Source organism: Erithacus rubecula (genome assembly GCF_903797595.1).
Source record: "Erithacus rubecula genome assembly, chromosome: 2".
In the NCBI taxonomy this organism is placed as follows: Eukaryota; Metazoa; Chordata; class Aves; order Passeriformes; family Muscicapidae; genus Erithacus; species Erithacus rubecula.
The window spans coordinates 44524656-44548459 of record NC_136685.1 but is presented as its reverse complement, the minus strand read 5'-3'; the positions used below and the strand labels follow the sequence as shown (position 1 = coordinate 44548459).

The window sequence follows — 23804 nt, the reverse complement described above, 5'->3', positions numbered from 1 at the left end:
TGCCTATGACACTGGACAGAGAGAATTAAAAATGCCAGTTGCCAGAAGGAAAACTTCCTTACTTTGCTGTTGATTTCCAGTCACTGCAAAGAAACTGAATCATCATGGAAGGGCTGAGCAGGGCAGAGCAAAAGCTTAAAAGCAGCTTTGGCTGCACACCACCATCACTTGGTGCCCTCACAATCCTCCCAAACAGCCCATATGTAAACAACATGGCTTGAAGCAGAGCAAATGTCATTCATTTCCTCCCAAAGGAAGCTGAGTGCCACCATGACCAAGAGCTAGGGATGATATGAACACAATCGTGTCACACAGATATTGCTGTGAAGGAAGATGAGGGTGGTTAAGTGACCATGTAGAAGCCTGCACAGTGTTTTTCATGCAGAGGTTTGTGATTTGGTCAGTCATCAATGAATAAATTGGTGCAAAGTTGCTGAATCAGTGATCTGCAAGTCTTAAGGACTCAGATTTGTCAGCACAAGAAAATATCACATTTAACTTACATTTTAGTGTGTGTACCTTTCTACTGAGTGCAAGGGTGTAAAAACTTTGTGTGCACTTTGCTTTTCCCTCCAGGCTGTGGTTTAAGACAGGACTTCTGGGGTGACACAGCCAAGTGACACTGAACTTCCTGCTCACACGTGCTGTCCCGTGTTGCTCACCCATCATTGTTTCATAATTTAAATCAAAACATTTTGGTTTTGGAGTGATTGATATTAAACCCCTGTGTCTCAAAGATTCAGTGATCAGTGCAAATGTCACCAACACAAAAATCTGCTGAACTGAGGTGAATGGAGAATTGCAGCAGGACAACCTCTGCATCTAAAGGATAGGGACAGCTCGGGGTTTATCTTCATCGGCACTTCTGATTTGTTTTGGAAGTACACCTTTTCAATAAGGGATGTCATGTATCAGCTTGATCAAACTCTGTGAAATACAGGAGGAGCATTTTCTCTTTTCAAACAATCTTTGTGGTACTGTGAAGCAAGTACTCAGAGAGTGCTGAATGGGAATGGAAATGAAAGGAAAACATATTGCATTTCATTATTTCATCTATGTGAACACTTTACTGTGTCTAATTCTGTTAATTAAAATTATAAACAAACTTAGCCCTGATATAATCTAATTTTCATTATAGACACCAAATGCTATTATGTTGGGCAACAAATTGGCTTAAGATAATGCTGTCTTTACAAAATAAGATTGTAATCAACAGATTCATAGTTTATTAAAGTCTCGTGATATATGTATACCCTATAGCTTTTGGAGCTTTATTTTCAGTTGAGAGTTCCCATTAGACTAATTTAAGATTATTGGTACAATAATTTGATTTAAGATATGCCTTTTTATAAACCAACAAAGAGTGTCAGCATGAGATACTGAAAGGAAGCAGTGTAAGGGAACCATCTATGAGATGTTTTATTGAAGAGTTGTTGATGGATGAGACTTAGTGACAAAAGTATGCAGTGAGAGCCTGTGTTCTCTCTACAGTTTGCAAAGGGCAGGGCACAGTGAAGAAATGTAGGGTCCCAGCTGGGAAAAGTGAAGTTTTTTTAGTCTGAAATAATGCTTTTGCCAAAATATAAAAACTTTTTGTAGATCAAAAATACTTTTTCATTATTTGCTTCTTTTCTAAGTCAGTCTAAACTGTAATCTCTGAACACCATGGTCTAGTTTATTGGCCAAATAGCAGTGATCATGAGATTCAGAAGCCCAAAAACAGAGCCCTTACTGATGGGGATATAGAAATCAATTGCATCTTATTTATGTAAGTGCTTAAAAGAAATGAGGGTTTTGTCTGTGTGTGCATGTTCTAGTTTCTGATTTATTCATCTACTATTTTTGTACTTCGAAACAGCTCCATTTTGCTTTTTTATTTTTTCCAAAATAGGTTTTTGTTTTTATAGAATCATATAATGGTTTGGATTGGAAGAGACCTTAAAGATAATTTAGTTCCAACCCCCTGTCAAGGGCGAGGACAGCAGATTTCTTAGAGCTACATCCAACCTGACCTTCAGCACTTCCTGGGCTGTGGCATCCACAGCTTCTCTGGGCAGCCTGTTCCAGTGCCTCAGTACCTATGAGTAAAGAATTTCTTCTTTATGCCTCATTTAAACCTACTTTGAGTTTAAAACCATTCCCCCTTGTCCTATCACTACATTCCTTGGTAGAAAGTCTCTACAGCTCTCTTGCAGCCCCTTTTGGTATTGGAAGGTGCTAGAAGGTCTCCCCGGAGGCTTCTTTTCTTCAGGCTGAACAACCCCAACTTTCTCACCCTACATACATTGGAGAGGTGCTCCAGCCCTCTGATCATCTTTATGGCCCCCTCTGGACTCACTCCAGAAGGTCCTTCCCATGTCTGGGCCCCTAGAGCTGGATGCACCATTCCAGGGGTCTCACAAGATCAGAGCAGTAGGGTGGAATCTCCTCCCTGGCCATGTTGCTCTGGATGCAGCCCAGGACAGAGTTTGCTTTCTGGGCTGTGAGTGCACAGTGCTGGGTCATGCCCAGCTTCTCCTCAACCAACACCCCCAGGTCCTTCTCTTCAGGGCTGCTCTCAATCCATTTTCCATGCAGCCTGTATCTGTGTTTGGGATTGCCCTGACCAAGGTCCCTCTGGATGACAGTCCTTCCCTCCAGCATGTTGACTGCACCACTCAGCCTGGTGTCAGCAAACTTGCTGAGGGTGCAGTCATGTGCTGCAGTTTGCTCAGCTTCTTGTCTGAGCAAACAGGCAGAAATAATTAATTAAGCTGTCCCAGTAAGCAGGCAGTGGATCTGGGTCATTTGTAACAAATAGGTGAGACTTCATGTAATGATTTTGCTGAAGTGGTGAGGTGTGTATACAGGAATGTGAGTTTCTAGCTGGCTGGCTATGTGTGGTCACAATAAAAGTATGTAAACCTTTATTTCAGAAAGTGTGTGAAATGTGAGGATATGTGCATGTTAGGATGTTCTGAAAGTCTGGCTGGGGAGAGACCAGGTTCTCTCCCTCCTGATTGTCCCTGTGCTCTTTCAAGGAACTGTAACCTTCCTTAGGTACACTTGGATTAGTGTTGCCTGAGAACCCATAATTAAACATGCAGGACTTGAGGAACCTGGGAAAGAGCAGTCCTTGATGCTGTGTCCATGAGCAAGGGCAGGCACAGCTCAGAGCTGTGAGCAATAGGCCATGGCACAGCAGCTCTCTCACCTCTCTATGGCTGAGGGGGCTGGGGAAGGGGGCTGTGACTGGCCATCAGTCCCCTTTTGTGCCACAGCACAGGCAGACCTTATCTCCAGTAGATCTGGAGCCAGCAGGGTGTGTGTCAGAGAGTAGCTTCTCTTTGCCCGTGCCCCCCTTCACCCACGCTTTTGGAGTAAAGAGAGGGTTTCTCTGGCTGAAAAGCTGTGTTTCACAAGAACAGGAACCAAGAGACAGTTCATTTCTATGGAGAGTTGCTATAAATAGCTTGCTCTGTTAACATAAATTCTTGCTGTGAATCCTACAAACAGGGTTTTATTCCAAGCCTACAAAATGCTTTGTATACCCTTGTTACTTTGTACGTGCTGCTGCTGGTGCTTCCCCCCACAAAATGAGAGGTAAGCCAGACACTTGCAGGGCAACACTGCTCCGTTGATGGAATAGAGTCAGCCTTCCAAAACAGGCCTGTTAGAGTGACAATTACATCATTGATACCAAAAGGACCACTGGATATTTTTAAGGCAAGTAGGGCAGGGCTTGCTGAAGTCCATGCACATCACTTTTTAAACCTTCAACAAGGCTGCAACGTTTTCTACTGCTCTGCTCTCTACTAATGCTTGCAGTGAGTCTGGGTCAAAAGCTGTAGCTACTGCAGGCCTTGAAAGCTTTGCAGGGCTTTTAGGAAGCTTGTAATTGCTCCACTGTGAATCCTAGAGTGAGAAAGAACTTGCCCAGGAGGAAAATGTCTTTTCTTACTGCTCATACAGTGAAAACTCTATGGACATAAATGGTCCCAGCTGCATGATATGCACCTGTCACTCTGCACCTTTTTATTTTCTTCCTTTTACGTAGTCCTGGTACTGGAAGCCCTCTCTTTGGGAGAAGATTTTCAGTTTCCATTAAATCCATTTCTGCATTAGGCCATGTCCCTTCCCCCTCTTCACATGAAATGGAAGCCAATGAGCTTGAAATTTCCATAGAGTTGAAAGATGTGACCCAGAGGTGTCTGTCCGGAAAAGGGAAGTGCTTTGGTGTTCAGGCAGTTGATAGAACAAACGTGTTTATGAGGAACCATGCTCTCTCTTACTTTTTGTCCTCTTTTTTAAAATGCTTCATCAGCTTGCAGAGACCTCTGTTTTCACTCCCCATACATGTGTATGACAAGGTCAAATGCAGATCCCTTTCTTGATACCCTTCCATGCCTGAGGTGTTTCAAAGTGCTGGTAGCTCTCTGTGTGGGTGGGTTGGAAGTGCAGTGAGCAGTGGATGGGCACCTGTGTAGCATGGGGAGGGGGAAGCAGACCAAACACTTGTTGTTATCCAAGGTGAAAGCTGCAGTGCGTGGTGAGCAGGGCATCCTGACATGCCAGGTAACATTTCTGCACAGACTGTCCAGCTGCACTGCCAATGGCTTTGTGGACTGTCATGGTCCCAAATTCTATTGACAGTTTGTCATTTGATGCTACAGTATATGCGAGGGAAAGGAGTGTGATGTTTTCATCATGTATTGTTTGGGTTTAAAATATGACTATTGATTAGCTGCTGCTGATGGTGTTTACTGTTGAAATCTTCACAACTAGCCCTTGCAGCAGCTCCCAGATTGTGCAAATGGTTCTTTGCAGGGGAAATTAATTAGCTGGCTTGCATATTCAAAAGAAAGAGGGAAAAAAAAAAAGTCTCATCTCTTTGCAGCTCTCAGGCGTGCATCCCTCTTTTTTCCATAGGATTGTTATGGATATGTACTTCCAGGGATTGTACCATCAGCCTGTACCATTCATACATTTTGTAGAGTTCATAATGAAATGCGTTCAGGGCTGAAAGTGGCACACGTGCTGCTCTGAATGCTCCTTCTCAGATGTCTCTGCTGCTGGTAACCCACATTCTGCAGCTGGAGGCTGCGCTCCAGGCACCGCATGAATGGTGCGTCTTGTCTGCAGCGAGGCACAGTGAACTTGATTCTAGGTCAAAATCAAATGTGACATTTCCTAAATGCACGAGTCCAAACTAGTTACAGCACTAAAAAAAAGGAGCCTGTGAGTACTTTCTGTGTCTTATATCTCAGTGATTTGCAGTCTATTTTACTCAGGGTGGGAGGGACATGGAATATGGGTTTATTATTCTGCTTACACCTGCAAAACTGAGACTAGAAAGAAAATAAACCACTGTCACCTCATCACACAGAGATGCAAAAGACTTACCCTTACAGTAGCAAAAATCCACTTCTTTTGTTCCAGGGTGAGGATATCCTGTTTACAAACAGTGGCCTAGATAATACCTGCCAACACAGCTCCTGGAATCCTCAGCCTGCTTCTCCCTGCTGCACTGTTCTTCCCCACAGTCCTCCAGGCACAGGGAGAGCAGGCAGTGACCCAGATGCGCTGCTCTGAAAGTGCCATTTGTTTTCAGCACTCAGCCTGCTGGCAGATTTGACACATGGCTACACACACATCCATCACTGGACCAAAATGTGCCTCTCCCATGCTGTAAGGGGTGTTGTGTCAGATAAGACACTGCTGACAGGGCCAGTAGCTGTTCACACATCCTCTGAGGTGTGTGGCAGTGTGGGTGCACGGGACACCTGCCCTCCAAATGTGGAAGGATTTGTTGACCTGCACGATGTAGTCCTGGTGCTAATTTTTTTTTGACTGCTTAAACTTTCCAGGAGGTTAACAGGCAAGAATTTTGCTACTACATACTTTGTTACCGATGCTACCAAGAAAAAAAAAAAAAAAAAAAAAAGGAGAAAGTCCTTTTTCCACTTCTGTTTTTTATCAGGTTGTACAGGGCTGTGTTCTTTCTCTTCTCCTATTCTGACTACAGCTTATTTCTGATTCCTTTGCATACAGAGCTATTTAGAGCTAGTACATGTATATATGCAAGTATATAGTATATATGCAAATGTATGTTTATACAAATATGTATTTACACACACACACATGTATTTATATAATCACCATCATAAATACATAGATATATAAGGTTGTTAAGACTGGAACATAAAACTAATTCCCTCTCCCCTCATCCAAGCTATAACCTCAATCAGCCTTTCTTCACGTCTTTGTGGATACCAAGCCATCAAGTCTCATTCAGCATGACTAAACAGATATCCATTGATACCTCCCTTCCTCCCTCCACCTGCAGCTCTCCCCATTATCTCATACTGCTGTTGCCAAGGACAACATCAGTGTCCCTCATCCAGGCCAAAATCTGTCCACCTCTCAATTCCCTCTGTCTTTGCTCTGAGATCAGCAGATTCTTCTTGCATATGGTCTTTTAATAAATGCCCTGTGCTATCTACACCACATCACTGAAATTCACATCAAAGCACTCATTTGTTATCTTGAATTGCTGCAACATCCTTTCCTCTGGCATCTTCAGATTATAATTCCATCTGTCCAGAATGCCTTTACAAAAGAAATGTGTCCCATTTCCTCATTTGTTTGCAATGTAACCTTCCCTACACACTCATCTACTGATTTCCTCATTCAGCACAAGGTTCCTGTCTTTATCACCAAAGACTCTCCCTTCCTTTCTACTTCCCATCTGTCAGCCAGCTCCAAGAGGGCATCATTCTGCTCCAGCCTCCTGTGATGCCTGCCTCCTCCAGTGCACATGAGTTGCTTTCTGACGTGTTCTTCCAGATTTTCTGCTGACCTAACCCACCCTGTTCATATCAGCAGGACTACTTTTTTCTTGTCCTTTAGGTCTCCCCTCTAAAATCTTCTCTTTATCTCTGGGATGCAGGCAGCATAGAGCAGCTCACCACCCATCTTCAGCTTTCAGAGTACAGCACAAGTAGTAAGCACTCATTGTAATTTTAGACCTTATTGAGATTAAGGCCTTAACCAGCATCTCCTGTCACTGCAGGCTTTTAAAAATAGGCTGAAGATGCACGGTAATAGCAGCGTTGTAACCATGGCAATGCAAGGAAGGCAGGGTTTGCAGGCAGGGATCCTGCAGGACCAAGTGGCTGTCTGAGGGCTGGACCAGGGCGACACAGGCAGAGATTTCAGGCTCAGGAAGGGACTGTGAGCCCCAAAGCATATCCATTTTTCCCCAGCTAGGTCAGGTGGCCTAATAAAAAGAATAACATAATTTGTTCCTGCCTTGAGCAGGGAGGCCACCTGGATGGTTATTGAAGGTCCCTTTTAATCCTGTAGCTCTGTTTTAATAGGCAGAGCTGACTTCCCATGTGCTGTGTTCGAGCATATGCTGATCTTCTGCTGATACCAACAGAAGGTCTCTGAATATCAAGAAACCAGAATACCCTCATTAAGGATCTTCTTGGAGCATAAGAGAGTAATATATCGCTCTTTGAGCAGAGGCTGGCTTTGTGCAGCAATAAAACATGAATATTAAACAGGAAATCAATGACACTTCTGAAACATGTCTGAGACAAAAATCCAGATGCTGTGTGGGGATATAGCCCTTAAGCCTTATGTCTATGTTACTCTTTTTACTTTTTTTTTTTTTTTTTTTTTTTTTTAGAGCTGCATCTGCATAGTTGGTGGTGTAAGAGTGGGACATAGCAAGAGAAAAACCAGATTTTTTAGCCTAGTTTCCTGAGGAAGTGGGGGTTATGCTGTTAACTCCGTGTGTTTGTACACCAGTCCTCCTCTATAAGTTTGCAGGCTGTCTCCAGCCAGGGAGGGGCCTTCAGGGGCAGCATTTGCCTTCCCAGCTCTTCCTGCAGTGCATTAGCTGCAGGGAGATGGGCTGGGCGTGGTGGCAGCAGGAACAGGGTGCTGCAGGCACCCCTGGAGCAGCTGACCAGTGGCTGCAGAGGGACTTGTGCAGTAAATACAGCTGGGAACCAGGCATCTGGGGCAATGGGAGAGCCAAGAGCACCGGGATGCTGTGTGGGAAGGACTCGCATTGTGGAGACAGCATCACGAGTCCAGATGAGCTGGAAATTCAGTTTTATTAATTAATTCCACTGGTCAGGCGTTTGCTTAATCTTGCAAAACAAAAGACCAAAAAAACAGTAGGGAGTTTATACTGAATAGTAATGATATTTTAAATCCTTAGAATATTTCAGTGAAATTAATGCATTTGTGTGGCTTCTGCGTTGCAAAGAGGTTTATATTAATGGAGCACAATCCTGGAATTACATGAGTCTTGTATTTTTCTGGTTCACACTGGGACATTTGCTTTCTGAGGGAAAACCTGCTGGCTTTAAGGGCAGTGTGAAAGAATAAAGACTTGATCTAGAGCTTGAGGCTGAAGCATTACATCAGTGCAAAATCTTTTCATTCATAGTTCTAGTGTGTTGTCCTGAGGATTTAATTTCCTGTTTGCACTATGGGAGTCTTTTTTGGCAGCCACTAGAGAGCAGGGTTGGTTGTTTAGAGTGTTTTTTGAAGGTAAATGGTCAAAATACAGTAATTTTTTGTGGTTGGTTCTTTTGTTTAGTTATTTATTTAATTTCCTGAATATAGAAGTCAGCAAAATCAGGTCTCATCATTAAAATAAGTAAATGAATAATCAGCAAAGTAGCAGGAAGGACAGCTCTCTTTTTCTGTTTACTTTTTTTTTTTTTTTTTTCACTTATCCCCATCCTCAGCCCATTGGTGATTTTTGCTAGGTTTTGCAATGTTTCTCAGATTCAAAGTTTATATTCTCTTCCGTTTTGTCTTATGTGACAATGAAGGACCTTGTTTATTTTCTTTACTTGCCTCACTATTAAAAAAAATAAACCAGAAAATCAAGGTTTTTGTTCTTCTATTTCAAGTACTCTTGTTTATTTTGAAACTTCCAGAAAGAGATAAAAACAGCTTAAGAAAAATGCTCTCCAGAGTAATCCCTTAAAGAGCAGCAAACAAACACTGCAGATTGGTCCTAAAGGCTGTGCTTCCTTTCTGGGGAGGGAGGGAGGTGGGGAGAGAGGATGTTTTCTTTTTAGCTGTGCTCTAATCATCCGATCTGGGATTTGATAAGCTCCACAAGTCTGAAACTGCTGCCTCCTCCTGTCTTCACCCTTCCTGCCTCTCGGAAGATTAAAGTGAACATGGCAAAAGGAAACAGTTTATTTTCAGCTTGTTGTAGTTAATAATTAGTTTACAGTGCAGCATTCTCATTGTTTGTATTCTAATCGTGTTGCTATATTCTTTTCTTACACTGTTTACTTTTCACATCACGGGCCTTCTTTGATACAGAAATAAGTTTACAAATAGCCCATTCTTGCAAAATTTCAGCCCCTTTTCAACATTTTTGTATTGCACATCAGGAAGTGTGACACATGGAGGTGGAGTAGCTTCTGCAAAGACTCGCCTTGCCTGCCCACCCACCAGCAGACTGGCCATGCTTTCTTGTCACTCTCTGAAATTTGGAATTACAGCAGTTGTGAAACCACAATAGGAAGTGATCAAGCCATTAAAGTATTACAAGATATATTATTTGGCTCACTCAAAATTAGCTAAATCCATGTATTGACTGAACTAGAAGAAGTCCTTAGTAAACACACCCAATTTGTCCTAAGAGATATTTGTGCTGAATTCTTTTAATCTTTAAAGCCTCCAAACAAATTTGCCAGGACTTCAAGACTATGTGTCCCTATGTGTGTATTTTTTATGATTTCTTTCACAATGGGAATGGCTGGCATTATGGGTACTGTAATATTGCAACACTAGCATATATATTCTATATCTATTCTCTATGTGTATGTTCATGATATATATAATGGAAATAATGTCTTTAATTAAAACCTTGCACACTGATCAAAGCACAAAAATATTTATTGTATAACAAGATTCTCTCTTAAGGGGAAGGGGGAATTTGTTTGTAATAACAATTAACTTATAAAAGCAAGTTTTTATATACCAAAAAACTACATTTGCATTGCAATGTAATTGCACTTCTAAATGGCCTTTACTGCTTCTCCAGAAGGTTTTAAAATACACTGTTTAGTCAGTTTCTGCTAAAGGTCCTTTTGGGTCAATCCTGTATTTTCAGAAGGAAAGCATTTTCTTCTTTGAAACAGACTGGAAAATCAATTATTAAAACAAAAGCTTCTGAAACCTTACATTATGCATGGGATTTTTTTCCCCTTGCTGTCTTTTTTAGCTTTCATGATGATGTAAGTACTTGTTTCTGGCCATAGAAGTGTTTCACTGGTGCCAGGGCACCTGCTGAGCAGGTAAGGATGAGCAGGCTGAGGGTGTGGGAGAGGGATGGAGTGCTGGCTCTAGCCACCATGTCCCTGCATCACTGTCTGCCTGTGCCTTCCCTCAGCTCCAGAGATGCCCAGCAGCATTCCTAGGAGCCAGCTCAGAGGGATAGAGAGTTCAGTCTATTTTTAGGACTATGGTCTCCATTCATTTATTTTTTAGAAAATTGTTTGGGGCATAGTACTTCTCCTTTTTCTGTAAAGATAAATGCAAGTGCTCTTCCCGTAATTAATGAAGTAATTTTTCTAGTATTTCGAGAACTGAAGAGTGCTGCTACAATCACATGCCCCTCCTATGCAGCACTGTCAGTGTGAGTGCCTGCTCAGTATTGAGCTTGCTAAAAGCTTCTCCTATGGATGGCTCAGCCCCGTGGCTGCCCACGGGCTCCTGACCCAGGGACAGGCACCCGGGGGAGGCTGAGCTGTGCACAGCACCTGCTGGCTTTTGGCTTACACTGAGCTGCACTTGCTTCTCTGCCCAGCAGTGTGGGTTCCCAGGGGTGCCACAGGGTTTGGGTTCTCCTCAGAACACTTTCAAAAGGCAGGATTTGCAAATGAGCCATGAGTGCCATTGCAATCGCCTTTCTGTCGCTGGTGGTTTCACTGTGTCACTCACTTGTTCATCAGAACCACTGGCTGTCCCACTGAGGGTTTCCTAAAGCTGTTGCCATCTTTTGATTCTTTGCATCTGCCTCTGCTGGGTCTCCATACACATCCACTCTGTGCTTGTACTGGTGTTCTCCATGCAGGAGCTGCTGGTTGGATGGTGCTGTGTTTCCACATCCCAGCTTTATGCTTTCAGCTCTGCCGTGCTACAAAGCCAAGCTGATGCTTGGAAAAGGAGTTGTGAATGAAGATTTTGTTTAGTTTGTCCAGCTAGAAAGTAGAGAAAAGGGAAAGGTGCTGATATCACTGATATAGAGCTGACAATATCAAGGGGCACAGCCCAGGGTGAAGGAGAGCAAGCTGCCTGCTTTGGCAGGGCTGGGAGCCACAGAGAATGGGGAGCAGCTGACAGCAGCATGTCTCCTAAAGGTAAGTCAATATACCAGTTCAGCTTTTGATCTTTAGCACAGTTTGGGGGTTTCTTTCTTTTCATAGCTCCATTTTATTAAATCAGAAAAGGTTTGAGCAAAGCCTCTGTGTTTTCCCAGTGTTTTCCTCCCACGTTTCCTGTTTCTTAAGACTTGTTGCCACTGCAATGGGGATTTTGCATCTGAGTTCCTTCTGCTCCAAATGGGAAGGGCAGACGTGTTTTTAGACAGGAACAAGTTTATTAGTGCTGACAAACATTCTTGTTTTGAAACTACTGAACTACTTTTGGACTCCTTTAATAGAGGGACCTAGTTTTCCTTATTTACATCCTGCATGTCCACAAGCTTTCCAGTAACTGTTTTAGAAATCCAGTGACTTCCACATGAAAAAATGCAGAGTGCCTGTCCCCTAGCCACTGTTCTCTTTCCAAGTTTTGGCACTGTTGCATGGGAGGAGAAACCACTAGAATAGTAGTATATTAGTATAAGTCTTCTAATGGTGGTGGTGGTTGGAGTTTTGTTTTCCCTTTCCTTTACTGTTGTCCAGAGTTGTGTCTGGACTTGCTGCAAGAGCAGATTTTGTTGGGAGCTCCCTCTCTCTGCCCTCAGCTCTCTCCCCCCAAGCCTGTTGATGACTGGGCTTTTTCATATCATGTGCCAGCTATCTGGGACCTCATTTAGAAAAGGGGTAGTTTCAGGCTAACAGGGAGGCTTTTGTCTCTGTGTAAGAACAAGCCTATAAGCTTCCCTTAAACTTTAAATGTTTTATTGTTGGAAAGCTTTCAGATGTTCACAGGATAAGGGCTCTTTATATGTAATCTGGCATTGCACAGTAAAGGATTACTTTATGTAAGTTAGGATGTGCTGTTCTTTTATAAACTGGCTGTGTCAATTCAGCATGGAGGAGATTGTTTTTCTCCTGTTCAGTGTTGCTTCTAGAAAGGGTTTCTTGGTGAGTTGGAGGGTTTTTTTGGTTGGTTGGTTGGTTGGTTTTTTGTTTTAGTAGGGTCACAAATCTTAGGTGGTGGGAATAGATGGAAAGTGCTGCATGCACCCTATTAAAAACTGAACATGTATGCTTCCAGAGGTTTTTTCAAACAGCAATGTCAGCAGCATCCTGGGTGACTGAATCCTCAACCAGTCTGAAAAGGGTAACTTGAGATTGTTAGAGCAGTCCTAGTTACCTACTACTGAAAAGTACTTTCTGGACCAATTCATTGCCCAAAATCTATGTGGTATGATGTATTGTAATATAAGCATGACTGACATTGAAACAGATGAAAAAGGCAGGCTACTACTCTGAAGAGACTAACCAACACTTTCTTTACAAAGTGGATCCAGCTCATTTACTGGTTACACATCCTGACCCAGACATGTTCCTTTGTAAACTGTTCAGCATGAAAAACTTCATCTTCCCGGTTTTTGCCAAGAAAAATAGCAACCCAAGAACCAGGAATGCCTGCTTCTACTTGAGGTTTGAAAAAACAGCAGCAGAAGCATGTTGCTAATAGAAAACTGACAGATGTTTATAATTATGTAGATTTTCTTCTGTGTTTGAGTACCATAAACTCAATTGCATCTACTAGCATTTGTAAAGTATGTCAGACCACTTATGGCTTCAACCAGCCACTTCCTCCATCTGGGTGAAACTCATATGAACTGCAACATGTACCAGACCAGCACCCTCTGTGTGGCTCTTTTTATGCTTCCAGTCATGTTATTATCTGTTTCCAACGGTGGTTAAGTTGTCACTGAACAGTTTTTGCTTCAATGAACAATCAGGAGTTTTGTGGGTTCACATCTAAGATTATTCACAATGCATTTGATCCAAAGATCCTTGAAGTTGTTGAGTGCTGATGGATTTGGGAGTGCAGGCTTGAGAAAAAAGTACTTACCGTGTCTGTTTTCAGTGATTTCTCTTTTGCCAGTAGTAATAAATTTAATTCTGATCCAAATATGAACTGACAAAAACACATCTGAAAGCTGATGAGGAAAAATAGAGGTTGTCTTATGAAGCAGACAGTGTCATGAAACTGAACACACAAATGATGTCGTTGTGCTACTTGCCACATTCTGTTTCACTAAATACTTCTTTCTTTACAAAAAGAAAGTAATTTTTCCACAAAGCTACATCAATACCCTGCTGATGTATATGCAACACTAGGAGGGGGCTATGGGTTTTTGGTAAAAGGTGGCAGTTTGTTGAAGCCCAGGCTGCCTACAGGAAAAGGCTGTTCCTGGCAGATAATAACTCTGATTATCCCCCAGATGTGTTTTGCTTTTCTTTAATGTTTCAAATTATGTTGCTCTGAAATTCAGCACAGCTTTTCATGTCTATTGGTGTCCTAAGGATTTTCTCTATCTTACCATGGAGGAGGAGATTCTTGGACAGCTTTCATTTGGGTACTGGTTGGTCAAACCATTTGTTTCCTCTTCTATTTGTTATACTAATTATAAAAGAAGCCTATATTGGTGTACCTTGAGGCCTGTATGAGTTTATTTTGCATCTCTCATGATGTATTCTCCAAAGTGAGCATAGCTTCTCTGAAAAGTGCTCAACAAAATTTGGCAATGTGCATCATGATCCAAAGCCTTCAAGAAAAAAAGGAAATATTTCCCCTACATTATTGGGTAGAATGAAAATCATTCAGACTAGGATTGAGTTGTGTACAGGCCCCCAGTCTGAACACAAAGGAAGAGTGAATAATCTTTGGTTTGCTCTGCAAGATATGTCCAGCCCTCACCCTGAATTATGCAGCAAAATAATTCCCTTCCCTTCTCCCTCCCTATTGCACCTCCAAGCCTCTCTTCTCCTTTGTAGCCTAAGAGATAGAGCACATTTATTTTTCACCATCATCTAAAATTAAGCAAAAGACTTCCCCAAGCTTTCTATCTGCCATCCCTAGTTCTGAAGATCTTGCAAGGCTTGAGATGTGGCAAATTGTGTGTCTACCTTGGATTTAACAAGACACCCTTTCCCTAGCCCTCTTGCCAGTTTTTGTCATACATGGTTTCAGTGAAAAGCTTGGACTAGGCTCCTTTGGCATGTATTAAAGCAGCTGCCTGCATTCCCATGCTATGACATGGGAATGTTGCATGTAACAAGTGGAGTTGTACTCTTGGTCCATCCTTTCCATCTTTTCCTCCCTTTTACCCTAGAGTCAGGGCAGGCCTTTTTCTATTTTTATTTTATTTTATTTTATTTTATTTTATTTTATTTTATTTTAGTCACTTTGCAAACTTGTTTGAAGAATTTGCCTGTTTTGGTTTAATCCTGGTTGCTGCACAGGCGTTTTTGGTGGGGTGAGGGAGGAAGGGAGAAAGGCAGGGAATGCTGCCAGGGCGACATCCAGAAGCTCCACACCAGTGCTGGGGGGAGCTCAGCCCCTCTTGGCAATGGTGCCAGCCCCTGTCTTTCACGCATTCCTGTGACCAGCAGCATGGGGTACAAAGTTTCCTTATTTGTCACTCCTCTGAGGAAATTATTAAATCAGTCTCATGGTGTAGAAGAAAATAATGAGCTAATCCGGAGTTGAGGTGCCGGTGGATTGTTTTGGACCTGGCTCATTTCTTAAGCTTCTAACTTTTCTGCATGCAGATTTTATCCAATTAGCTCAGAGGCAGAAGTAGAGTTTCTTGACTTGATGTTTTCTTTCCAGGCCAAATGCCTGGAAGCTAGGGAGGGAAATAGATGGCACTGGAATAATAACCACCTTCCCTGAGTTTGAGCAAAGCAGTTAAGACCCACTTTTTTCAGTGTTTTCATAAACTCTGCCAAGCTGTACAAAAGGTGATGGGAGAGGAGGGGGTGTTCATTTATTTTATTCCTTGGTATACCCACTCTTTTTCTCTATGCTAAACAAAGAAAGCAAGCAGAGAAGATGCTTACCTTTTTACTTTTCTGTTAGAAAATGTCTGTTTCTAAAGGTCTCTAAAATCTCACAACAGCCTCCTCTGATTTGTAATTACGCTTTTTTTTTTTTCTTTTCTCCCCACCCTGAACCCTCCACTCAAATGAAGTCTGAGCTTTATAATATCAGATGTCTGCTTGCTAATGGGGACTTAGAGCAATGTGATTCAGTTCCCATGTTTTAGAGGAATATTTATTTGGTTGTTCCTTAATAGAAATTTTAATTTCGTAACTGCTTTTTATGTAATGATGACCAGTAAAAATAATCTCATTTAAGAAGCCATTCCCCTTTTGTTTCCTGTTTATGCCTGCAGCATTTTTCAGGAGAGGTGCTGGCACAAGAATTGCTGTTTCTGCAGCTGAGACAGGTTTTCATGATCAGTAGTGCAGGGCTCCAAGTAATCTGTGTCTACCTGTAAAGTTACTCATCCAGCAGTAATTTCACAGATACCTCTCTGGTGGAAAGTTCAGCTATGTACTTGGGGGAGAATGGGACTAAAAAGCAGTACAAATTTAGTCTGGCTTCACTGGTATGGACACCTGGGCACTGAAAATTGTGCTCTTCTCTGTTTGCTGCACAGTTACCACTCCCAAGCCTGAGCACCAGCAAAATCCTTGTCTCCTCCATCTTCTAGGAGTTTACAAACTAAACGTTTTAACATCATTGTTAGTCTGTGCTCCACGAGTTATTCTTTCAAAGATTTTGCCTCAAGCTAAAATAAGGCTTAGCTGTCATTTGAAATTTACTCAGGGTTGGCAAAATGATGGCATTTGTCACTTTTGCTCTCCATCTTCTTCAAATGGGCCCTAGTGTGTGTCAAGCTGGATATTGTGTTGGCTTCCTTCTTCTCCCTCTTTGTTCTCCTAGAGAATGCCAAGTAATTAATACAGTCTAAAAATGAAGTGTGGCACAACCCCTTTTTTCCCTTTGTGTAGTTTTCAAACAAAGAGGCTGTCATGAACCTACGTGCATCCAATTCCAAAACCAGTCTGTTAAAACAAAATGACTTAGAGGTACTAGATTGGCCAATTTTTTTTAGGGCTGGATCTAAAATAATTGGCACACTTGCTGTGTGCTGCTGGGCCTTTCATGTTGTTGACCTTGTCTCCCTAAAGTCTGAATAGCCATCATGTCAGTGACAGTGATGTGTCTGAGCAGTCTGAGGGAGTCCTGCAATTATTTTAATATTTTGCATAATACCAGTGGAATTCTATAATTAGTTGTGGAGGTTCAGATCCAATTACCTCCTTCCCTAAACCAGGAAAAGTGGTGGAAGTTGGTGATAAATGTTAGTAGAGAGAGAAGAAAGTGTAACATAATTTGTGGTGTTCCAGTCACTTATTATTTTTCTCCCTTTCTCTCTTATTTTACAGGGCATGTTTTCAAGCCATTTGTGAGGAAATGTGGTGAATGCAAACTTGCTCTATTGGGGGGGAAATTGTGGTAAGTGGTACTGTTTTGATCAGTTTTGGTTTTCAATGAGAATTTCAAAATGATTGTTCTAGCTTTTTTCAGTTTAATTTTTTTGGTTTTTTAGCTCTGGAAAATATAGACATATAGTTGATTATATGTGTTCTTTCTCTGCTCTGGAGACTGGCAGTATGAGAAGCACTGACAGAGAGCAGCATGCTGGGCCTCAGGGCGAGGAATGTGTTTTCATTTGCTCCAGTGGCATCTGCTTATTGTGTTTGTAGCTGTTCCATTCTGCTGAAGAGTGGTTGAGCTAAAACCTGGAGTCAAAGAAATAAAAAGGCCTAATTTTAGAACAAGGAGTACCAAAAAAGCATGCTAGCTGTATAAAGGATCAGGAGCAAAAGTAATGCAGAGGGAGCATGTATTTCCCAAAGGGCTGGGGACTCTACAATCTTTCCATCTCTTCCCAAAATACCTGACTGACACCCTTGCCATGTGGAACTGGGATGGTTTGCTTATGTCTGAGAGATAAGGAGACAGTTAATGTGTGCTATAGCAGTTTTCCTGCTCCTCCTTTCCATACCAGATGACAAGCTTTGCTGCTTGTCTGTCTGTACTGTATGCAACACTTCCAGAGGCATCAGCTTCCAGCAGACTTCTCTGGTCCTCAGTGCTCTGGGAATATGACATCATGTGTCTGTGCTGCTGAGCTGCACCACTCTGAAGTAGAAGGAGAGAGAGAAGAGCAGGAGATAATTAGTGACATGTCCCAACTCGAGGGAAGTAATTCAGAGAAAGCTTTTCCAACCTGCAAAAAAAATAAAGGCAGCAGATCTGGAGCAGTTTGTGGGCTCATCTTGCTTTTCCCTCTAGGAGACCACCAATATACACAGTTCTGGATAGTACCAATCAATCACCCCTGGGAAAAGAAACAAGAAGACCAAGTTCCTGCTTTCCCTTGGCCAGGCAGGGTATTGGGCTGGTGCTTTTTCTCCAGGCAAAATGTGCAGATTGCAGGTGAAAACTGGTTTATTCTCCACTGGCAGGAGACTTAAGAATCAGATAGCCTGCAGGGTAGAAAACTGAAAATTAAAGACTGGCTTCTGTGAGAACACTTGTTCTTTTCTACCATTTAAAAATCCCCAGATGTTGTTACATCATATAGAAAGGTCTGGATTAGTTAGCAGATGTTTAAATGTAGATCACTTACCCTTCTGCAGGACATTTACTCTTAGAGACAGGAAAAATAGGATAGTCAAGCCTAGAAGTTCACAAAGAAGCTGGCCAAATACATGAAAATTTCTACACAATTGTACCTGAGCAAATCCTACTGCAGCTCATTCTTTTAAATTATTTTCTCTTTTCAGATAAGTTTTTCTGGCAATTGTGCATGTTACAAGTTTGCATCTATATCCCTATGAGAAACACAAACAATAATTTTTTAACTAGAATTCGGTTGTATGGCCACAGATGAGCCACAGATCAGAGCATGAGTTCATTGGTCCATGAGATTTTGTGGTGACTTCCACAAAATTTTGTGACTTCACTACAAAAGAGGCTAGGATCTAGGTCTAGTTTTCTTTTTGGTAGTAGAACTGATATTTTAATCCTAAAATTGCCCAATGTCCTTCCTTACACATTGGCTGAACTTTGTGTAGGTCTGTGACAAAGTTCACAGGTGAAAGAGGAGTACTATTTGGAAATAATTATGCTATGTAACACCAAGGAAAAAAAGTTTATCAGCAGACCTGGTAGTCAGATGGCTGTGTTCTAATTTCCTTTAAAGATTCTTCAGCTGAGGCCAGTCTAGTCTCCATGGCTGACCTTAGTTCAAGAGCAGCAAGGGGAAAGTGACAGAAGAATCACACTTCTTAGAACCATGGAAAAATCCTGGTTGGAAAAAACTGCCACAAAACTGCCAAGGAACTTGTACAAACTGCTGTCTTGTCCAAACCCCCACTTGAAACAGGTCCTATTAGGTGAGGTTGCTCAGGGCCTTGATTTTCAAAATTCAGCTGGCTGGAAACTTTACAGCTTTTCTGGGCATCTGTTATGTCTGACCATCCTCAGAGTGAAAAAAAATGCTTTCTTGTTGCCTCTTGCTGTTGTTCACTGTCCATCAGTGTAAACTCTGCATCTTCTCTGCCTCTGAGAGGGAAGTCTTGAAGAAGACCTCAAAATCAGGAAAGTTGCTTCATGTGGCTCCTTGGAAATGTGGTGTAATGCAGATGCAGTAAACTCACTAGTGGGGGGGAAAAAACAGCCACAACCTGGTTCACAGACATTCTATTTGAGCAATGTTTCTCAGCCTGTAGCTGATGTTCAGACCCAAAGAGCATGCTTGACTTGGTTGAATTTTGAAATGTGGAGGAGGAATTTGGTGACAAACTGATGCACCTCAAAACTGCCAGCTTTCCTCACTTGCTTGCAGTGATGTAAATCAATGAAAAGAGGCACTTCTCACTGCTGGTTTGTGAACATCCTGGAATTTTTTCAAGGTAGTCTGGAACTGGGTTTATGCTCCAGGATTTTGCTCTAAAATTTGTTTTCCTGCAGCCATTAAAATACATAAACAGTGCAAATTTTTTTCACTCTTCCCACTTAAAACTGTTTGCAACATCTTCTTTTGAGTTAGAATAATCAGGAACCTTGAGTTTGTCATATGTGAGATCTCTGAAATATCTCTGACCCCACTGTATGTTTGCCTATGGCATTACAAATTCACAGAGTTTAAAAATAATTGCAAAAAATATAAGACAAGGAAATTGTTTTGCCCAGCCTCTGTCCCTAACCTACTGAATCCAAAAGTACTGGACATCAAGAGGATGTTTTGAATTTATCTTGACATAGCTCAGAGGCTCAGTAGTTATTTATTCATCTTGTATCAAAGTCCTAAAAAAGGTCATGCAGCCCCTACATCAAACATTCATAATGGATTTAAGAGCTGATTAGAGACGTATACTTGAATGCTGGGAGGGGAGTCTTGGCTGGAGTTAAAACTCTCTCAGCTAAGCTGATGACAGTGTGAGAAGACCCTTCACTTGATGATATTTCTGTAAAGCAGCCTTGTGGGTGTCAGGGCAGATATTCATGTGGCACTGCAGTGTTGACCAGGAAGACCATGCCATGGAAGGCAGTCACGGAACAGCCACCCTTCCACATCACAAGGAGCCACGAGAAGCCTGACTGATGTAGGACAGAAAACCTTGGGGTGATCTCTGTTGTATTTTTTACCACAGTCACACTGCTCTTTGCCAGTCCACACTGCCCTTGAAACTCTTGCCTTTCGTAATATTTTTTTGTATTTCTAAGCATGACTTACTCTGTACAGTTTGGGGTTCTGTCCCTGCAGCTGGTTACAGCCATCAAGATCAGGGGAGGATAAAGCTGTGAAGTGAATTGAGGGACTGCTGTACCATAAACCTGACCTGCATCTTTCTGGGCCAGGTGGGCAACTGAGCATTCATCCATTTCCTAAAGATTTCCTCCTCCCAGAAAAGCTGTGAATGCTTCAAACACTGGCCTTGAAGTTAGATGTGTATCTCAGAGCCTGGGAGTCCATGGCCCTTTTTCCTCTGAATTTGGGCAGGGATGAGGGCTTTTTAATGGTTCAGCTGAAATCTGAGATATTTTGCTCCTATTTGTACACTTCTCCTTATACTAGAAGCAACTGCACATCTTAAACAATGGATTCAGTTACTATATCTGCAGCTCAGATATATATGAAGGAAAATTTGGATTTCTGCTAATACACTCATCTGCTATTTTGGTTTTTTCCCCTGTTGGAACAGTCAGGTATTTTTTCTCTATTTTAAACAATAACAACACCAAAAAAGTAGCAGGTAATGGCTGTTTTGATATTAAGAAATTATATGAAACCAAATTTTCAGTGCCTTTAAACATAGTAAATTTGTTTGCCTTTAGAAAGACTGTGATGCCCTGTGTGTGCCTGGGTGTCCAGTTTGTATGGTACAATTATTTATATCCTTTATGTCTACTAAAAATGTTATTGCATTTCTCTTGGTAATTCTTCACACCTGTCAGGTTTCTGACAGAAAGCGTTATACAGCAACTCTGTATTATCTGTGCTCTCACTACAAAAATAACCTGCTGGGACTTTTGCTTTATTACCTGTATTCTGCCATACCCACAAGAGGATTTGCTGGAGTCATTAGCTGTTCTCTGTAATTAGGGCTGACCTGGTGCATTTTGGTCCTATTTCTAGCAGATTTTAGTTTTCTGAAGTAATTTATTTGGGCACTGATGTGCCTCACAGTGTTCTTCTGTTGCATATCTTCTTTATCTCTTTCTATGGGCTGAAGATTATCTTCTTCTTTAGGAAGAGAAATGTGGGAAACACTTGAACATTTTGATATATTTGGGGTTTACCACGATTTTCTATGCTATATTTGTAATTCCTTCCATTTTAGTCTGTTTCTTTTCTTCCAGTCTAATTCATTCAGAAGATGTGAATGTTGATGCTGCTGGGTGTAGTAAATGTTAAATCTGGTCTCTAAGATTTCTGAGGAATGTGGTTTGTCCTCTGCCCAGAGCTGCATGTGTCCAGTCCCAACCAGACTGGATTTAGTCTACTCTCTGTGAAGCATTGTTATACCTGTGTTCATTGTATTAAATCTGATAACTCTACACAGTGAGGTTACATTCCAGTCTCCTGCAGAAGAGATCTTTGTGTCTCAGACTCTGTAATTTTCCTACATTTCACTGGTAATTAATTTAATACAGCTTTTTTTCCCTTCCTTCCCTCAAAGTTTGAGGTGATCTAATTGTTGGAATTACTCAGCAAAAGAGAGCTGATTGATGGGCCATCTATGTGGGTGTGTATGTGGAGAAGTAGAAAGGACAGTAAAACAGCAGATGGAACAGAGCACTTGACACAGCTGTATTTCCCAGCTCTCTTGGCTGGCTCAATGGCAAAGATGTTTGCAATGGATCATGATGTTACAGCAGCTTGAATATCCATGATGGAGTTTAGCAAGTGCTAAATTGGTTGTGTTATTTTTTAATCTAGATAATAAGCCTTCCAGTTGCTCTGTTGAAAGCAAAACATTACATTTTGAAAATTCGGTTGTTGCTTTCGGGAGTGTTGCATCAATGTTGCTCTTTTCTGCATGTGCATTGGTGAGGTTGATACAAAAGCCCTTGTTCCATCACACGGGCATGTATCACACCTTATGGTCCCCTTCCTCCCCTGCAGAGAACTGGATACAAACCTGATCCAGGGCCATCCAACCCTCTTGGAGCTCAGAATTAGAAATGGAACAGCCTCGCAGCTGGTCTCATGGCCAGCTCTGACCACTTACAGTGTAACTGCAGCTTCAAGCAGGCAGGTGCCACCCAACCTTGTGGGATCCTGGAGCATTGTAGGTGCATCTCCAGGGAATTTAGTTGCTAGGAAGCATCACCTCCTTAGTGAGCTCATGCAAATTAAGGTTTATTTTTTAAGAGGTTAGTAATTTAGTCATGTTTGGGAGTTTTCTGCAGAGATCAAAACACAAAGATTTTGCCTTGACACCTTGCAAGTTTATGGTCCAAATCACAAAAACCTCTTGAGCTGTTCAAGGATCGACCAGAAGCTTTTCACATGAATAAATCACTCCAGTTTCCCATGCCTTGCTTCAGAATTAGCTTGAAAAATTTTGGCTGACGTAATGCCAAAAATCCAAAACAGCAACAAAGCAAGGGGGAAAATAGCCTCCCAGCAGACACCCAGCATGGAGAATATTGCCAAAGTTGGGTCTGTTTGTGCCAAGTTTATAATCAGGCAGCAACAGGGTCTTAGTAGGTAATGCTCTCAACCCACAGCTAATGAGCCCTGCAGTGCAGGCAGTGAGGGACGCTGTAGAGAGAGCCTGGTAATGCTGTGTGCAAGACACAGATCATATCTGGGAATAAAAATAAAGGAGAGCATGATCTCTGGCCATCAGATAAGGCCATTTCTGTGGATATTACTCTTACCAAGGAATAAGTGTTGTAATGACAAACAGATCTATAGGTAGAGCTTAGGGCATGCAGACAGATGTAGATTTTCCTAAGTGTGCTGTATTTTGCAGTCCAAGCCACAGAGCTGCTTTTCTTCAATAGCTTCTTTTATGAAATACAGGAGGAGGGAGAGGGTTAAAATAATCTCCTCAACATTAATTCTGCCTCATCAATACTTCATGGGTTTAATAGATTTTAGAGTTTTAGTCATTTGGGAGATTATTTTATAGCCAGGTTCAGTGGAGGTTGCTGAAACTAAGTGGAGGACAGAATGCATGTGTGTGCAATACAGGATGCTGTGGTATCAGGATTTAATTATTATGGGATTTGCTTAGGAGATTTCTCTGTGCTATTTGTGAAGCTTTATATTGGGCACTAAATATATTGCGTATAGGAATGTGATCTCTTCAGTAAGATTTTGGTATGGCTCTCCAGGTACAAGTGTGTCTGTTTCCACCTCATAGCAGAAGCACACTGCTCTAGTTCTTCATCACTCATTACATCTGCCTCTCATTTAAGTGCTCATCTGACACAAACATAATGAAACTGCACATAAAGGACCATGGAGAGGAGGAGAGATCTCATTGCAGATTGCCAAAGCTGAATATTTTTGGACATAGAGTTATTTATATTATCATTCTGCTAAGCTCAAAGATAAAAGAAAGCCTTGGACACAATCCAGAAAAATCAGGAACTGAAATTAGTGTAAAGATGATGCATTAATGCATGTCTTGAGAATGCCTGCAGTGCTGTATCACAGTACCCATTCCAAAATAAAAATTAAGATGGGTGGGTCCTGAAGGCCAGCTCAGTGATGAGGGAGATTACTGTTTGAGGTATCACACTCCATTAGCTGAGGTGGAAAGCTCTGTTTTAGGGAGTGCTCCACATCATTCTGCAGCTGCCCTGCTAGCAATAGAAACAACATTATGAGCTCCAAGGGGTCCTCTGCAGCCTCCACTGGTCTGGAATAGTCAGCTCTTCCCAAGACAACAGGGAACTCACTAATGGTGATTTTTAGAAAATATCCATTTTTAGAAAATATCCGTATTCATGACAAGTTTGTGTTCGTGTTAGCTCGGAAAACATCAGAGCAA

General features: G+C 41.8%; 1 protein-coding gene across 5 annotated transcripts in view; it reads left to right on the top strand.

The window, feature by feature from the left end:
* FYN (FYN proto-oncogene, Src family tyrosine kinase) overlaps positions 1-23804 on the top strand; it is a 135810-nt gene that overhangs the window by 43236 nt on the left and 68770 nt on the right. For 3 of the 5 annotated variants that reach the window (XM_079298738.1, XM_079298742.1, XM_079298741.1), the window contains exon 2: positions 16668-16741. The gene's annotated coding sequence lies outside the window, so the exon portion shown is untranslated. The remainder of the gene's footprint in view (positions 1-16667; positions 16742-23804) is intronic. The other 2 variants (XM_079298740.1, XM_079298739.1) reach the window with 1 other exon arrangement.